General features: G+C 42.0%; 1 pseudogene; it reads left to right on the top strand.

The window, feature by feature from the left end:
• Positions 1 to 893: 893 nt before the first annotated feature.
• On the top strand, positions 894 to 2,035 carry LOC102498490 (ADP/ATP translocase 2 pseudogene; annotated as a pseudogene).
• The last annotated feature ends 3,009 nt before the right edge of the window (positions 2,036 to 5,044 follow it).

Raw genomic sequence — 5,044 nt, 5'->3', positions numbered from 1 at the left:
TTGGAAGCAATGACTGAGTTCTCTTATTTTATGACCATACTCTTGTTTAGGTCCAATGAGAATCTATGTTCTTTAAAATGAGACATAATTATAAACATTAATTATATACCCAAGACCTTGACTATGATGCCACCTTGGAAAACATATGAGAACAATGCCATGATTAATGGGGGGAACGTTCTGTTTATTTTTTATATTTTTGCAAGAAAGAAAGCACTCCCTACTGGGTATGGTCACATCACAATCCCTTTTTCTCCACTTATCCCTCCTTTCAGGATTTTGGGAATGTACACTGACTCCCAGTATGTTTTCAAATGACTGAATCCAGGGATCAAACCACTTGGTTGGCCACGTGGCATCCAGTTGCCTTAACCACTACACCACAGGCTGGCCATATTGATGTGTATTATGCTGAGATGAAGACAAGTGAGTTATGATAGTGGTAGAGTGGCTTATGTCTTAATTTTGGTCAATATCCATAAGTAAGAGGGTGACAAAAGGGGGACTATTAAATATGTAACTGATCAGAAGGTCATTAGGCAAAGATGGATCCAGCACGAGAGTTTCCTACCTAAGCTAACCCACCTACTTCAATGCAAACACGAAAAAGAAACTTCAGCTAAAATAATTAGAAAATGCCAACTAACTTCTAATTAGGGAGTCTACATTTTAACCAAATCAGACTTTTTTTTCTTTCCTTCTACCCACACCATAGGCTTTGCCATCTTGCCCTGTTTGCAGAGCACTGACATGTGTGTGGTCCGGTGCTGTCACAATCATAACCTACTGAATACTCAGATGAATTTTTACAAATTGCCCTAGAGCCCCAGAGTCTTAGCCGGTTCCCAGCCCAGGCCCATCCTGCAGTCGCCTGCCTCCTCTTTCTTTTCAGCATGACAGATGTTGCCATGTCCTTCGCCAAGGACTTCCTGGCAGGTGGAGTAGTCGCGGCCATCTCCAAGACTGCGGTAGCGCCCATTGAGCGGGTCAAGCTGCTGCTGCAGGTGCAGCATGCCAGCAAGCAGATCACTGCAGATAAGCAATACAAGGGCATCATAGACTGTGTGGTTCGTATCCCCAAGGAGCAGGGAGTCCTGTCCTTCTGGCGTGGTAACCTGGCCAATGTCATCAGATACTTTCCCACCCAGGCTCTCAACTTTGCCTTCAAAGATAAATGCAAGCAGATCTTCCTGGGTGGTGTGGACAAGAGGACCCAGTTTTGGCACTACTTTGCAGGGAACCTGGCATTGGTTGTGCTTTGTGTACCCTTTTTTGCTATAGGGCGTGTATGCTCGCCAGACAGACAGAGAGAGACATAGAGACAGAAAGCAAGAAATCACCCCCCAGAGGGGATGGTCACATCGCAATCCCTTCTCCTCCATTCTCCTCTTGGGATCTTGGGCACGCATGCACATGCGCCCAGCGTGAGTTTTAAGCCACCGGGTCCAGGACGCGAACCGCGGTCGACTACGTGGGAGTCCAGTGACATAGCCATTACGCTGGTTAAGCATTACGCTAACTGCTGATTCCCCTGTACCCTCTTGATTTTGCCCGTACCTGTCTAGCAGCCAATGTGGGTAAAGCTGGAGCTGAAAGGCAATTCAAAGGCCTCGGCGATTGTCTGGTTAAGATCTACAAATCTGATGGGATTAGGGGCCTGGACCAAGGCTTTAACGTGTCCGTGCAGGGTATTATCATCTCCCGAGCTGCTTACTGTGGTATCTATGACCCTGCAAAGGAAATGCTTTCAGATCCCAAGAATACTCATAGCTTCCTTAGCTGGATGATTGCAGTCTGTCACCACCGTTGCCGGATTGACTTCCTATCCCTTTGACACCTTTCGTCACTGCATGATGATGCAGTCAGGGTGAAAAAACTTGATATCATATACAGGGTCATGCTTGACTGCTGGAGGAAGATTGCTCGAGACGAAGGGGGCAAAGCTTTTCTCAAGGGTGCATGGTCCAGTGTTCTCAGAGGGATGGGTGGTGCTTTTGTGCTTATCTTGTATGATGAAATCAAGAAGTTCGCCTAAGTTATTTCCTAGGTTTTCCTCTCCTGTGAACAGGCATGTTGTATAACGTATCTTAAGCACTTTTGACAGCCCCGTGGCTGTCTATCAGTGGCAACTCTTTACTGGATGGACATGGGAAGGAATAGTACTCATCTGACCAGTTTCCTCTTACAGTTATTTCCCTGATGATGATGATGGGACTCAATTACAGTTTCATTTCACTCCTGTTAAATAATAAATTTGAATAAATAAAAACATCTAAAATACACACACAAATTTTTTTTTACAAATTAATATCCTCATATTAACACATGTGCCCTATGGGGAAAAAACCCACTTAGTGGAGAAATTAATGTTTCTATACCCAAATATGACTAGATAGTCGGGAAAGTATTGACATATTTTGCATTAAAAACAGAAAAATAGGTCATGACATTCCTGACAACCTAATATATAGTATAACATTAAACATTTTATAACTTTTATATCATTACAAATATTCTACTGATTTTTTCCCCATTTGAAAATGTGAAATGTGGGGCCAGTCGGGGATATGGCACTTAAGGCTCTGGATACCACATGGCCAACTGAGTGATTCAGTTATGGGCCCTGCAGATTGAAAAACAAGCAAGTTGAGTGTGTGTTCAAACCCAAAAATCCCAGGAGAAGAATAGAGGAGAAGGAACTGGGGCACGATCATCTCCCTGGGGGATAATTTCTTGCTTTCTTTCTCTCACTCTCTGACACTCTCTTGTAAGCTCATATATTGTATGGAAAGAGGAATCTGAAAAATTGTAGGAATAATAATTTTAAAAATCTAAAATGTGAGCAGAGCTCTCAGGGCCAAACAAATTTGGGTAGAGAGAAAAGCTAACCCTCAGACCACACTGTGCATACTCATTACCCAAATAACAAGAACACAGCAGCAAAGCCAGAGGAAAACACTCATTTCACCTGGAAAAGGACAAACATTTTCTGAGGATATGAAATCCTGGTAGGCCAACAAGATCGCAAATCATGGAGGGGATGGCCTCAGACCTGTATGTGAGCTCACAGACACCCAGCCTGGGGGCCTAGGCCCTACCTACACCTAGGGTAGCTCAGAAAGCCAAAGAAGGAATTTTACTTCATTCTCAGGAGTGTGTGGCCCTTGGGATCTCCACTTTCAGCCAATGCACAAGCTTCCAGAGAGAATTACTAAGTTTATAGAAAGAGGTTTGAAAGAAATGTATTAAAATGTCAAGAGAGGGGAGGAGAGGCAAGGGAGCAGGACCTCAGAAGACCCCTTCATGGCTCCTGAGAACTAGTGATTTCAGGGGAATAGGAGAAATGAAGATTTTCCACGGATAATTCAGCCTCCAGTCCACAAACTTGAGTGGTAGGAAGACTTTCAAGCCTTCTGTCTCTGTGTCTCTGTCTCTCTCTACCTTTGTCTTCTCATTTTTTTGTAATTTTTTCTTTTTAAAATTTTTTAAGGGAAAGCATTTTCTTGGCTTTCAGCCCCCCTTTCTCTTTTTCTTGTTAATAATCACTTCTCCCCCTCCCAACCCAGGAGAGGCAAGGGAGCAGGACATCAGAAGACACCTTCATGGCTCCTGCGTGCCACGCTGCTTTCTAATTTTTCCTTTAAAAAAAAAAATCATTGTATTTATTTTTTTTCTTTTATTTTTCTCTGTTTCTTGGTTGTTTTTGTTGTTGTTGTTTCTGTTTCTCTGTTTCCTTTTCTGCACGCTCCTGGACACTCAGATTGAACTTCAAGTTTGGGAAGAAACGCACCATCCATCAGATGACTAGAAATCACCGCAGGGCCACAAGAAATATGGGAAAGCAAGAAAATACCTCTCCTCCAAGGGGAAAGAATAACTCTTTTTCATCCACAGACAGTTCAATGGAAATCATGGAAATGTCTGATAAAGAATTTAGGACATTCATTATGGCAAAGCTAACAGAGATGGAAGAGAAGAGAGACAATGAACTGCAGAAGAGAAAGGAGAAAGGAGCTGACAAGTTCCAGGAGGTGAGGAGATTCTTGCAAGTTCTAAAAGAGGAATTACACACTTTAAAAAAGATTCAAATGGAACTGTTAGAGATGAAGGCTATAATACAGGAAGTCAAAATCTCCCTTGAAAGTATTAAAAACAGACTAGATCGTACAGAAAATAGAATCTCAGACGTAGAAGAGAAAATTGCTGGTCTAGAAAAATCCACCATGAAAACGGAGAAAATTGCACAAAAATTTGAGAATAACATATAAGAAGTACCATCAAATGTCCGAAAAATGAATGTTTTCTAATATGCGGTTTTTCTTGAAGAAATATACAATGGATTCTTGTTACTCTCTTGTTTTTCTGAAGGCCACTGTGTTGTGAACAATGTGTTAGTGAATACAGAAGCATTGCTCCTTTGGGAACCACAGGTTTAGATCTCTGTAAGGCTGTCAAAATATTTTTTAATGACGGATCAATATATAAGCATGCTTTGTATGTTTCTGTTTAAGAACACCTGATTTAATATGTATTATTGATTCATTGACATTGAAGTCCCAGGCAAGAGGCTGCAGCATTCTGAATGAAGCTTCTTTAACACACACATTTTCCCACTTGAAGAACTTTGCCGCTATCTTGCACTCGCCCTTAAGAACGCTATACAGCACTTTCGTGTTACACGTGGAAAGCTATTTGAACTGCAGAATCACCAACCAAAACCAAACACGCCTAAACCATGGCACTAAATAATGTGTGGAAAGCTGAAACAAGAAGGCAGAGTGTTGTCTTCAGCCTTAGCTGGGATGCATGTTATGTGTCTCTGCATGGCTGTAGGAACCATACAACACCACAGTTACTGATTTGGGAACAACAAATAAATTCTAACGAGCAGATAAATTTGCGATCTGAAATCAGTAAATAATGGCGACTACTTTGTAATTCCCTACAATGTGAGTCTGAGTCTAAGTCGTAAATTTCAGTGCAACTTTGTAGTTCAAAGTAGCCCAAATCAGGTCAGAGCTAAGTTGCTGCTATCACGAGCCCT

Source organism: Tupaia chinensis, unplaced genomic scaffold, assembly GCF_000334495.1.
Source record: "Tupaia chinensis unplaced genomic scaffold, TupChi_1.0 Scaffold144824_1, whole genome shotgun sequence".
Classification (NCBI taxonomy): Eukaryota; Metazoa; Chordata; class Mammalia; order Scandentia; family Tupaiidae; genus Tupaia; species Tupaia belangeri.
Note: the sequence above shows the minus strand (reverse complement) of the source record. Positions and strands in the feature narration are given on the sequence as shown.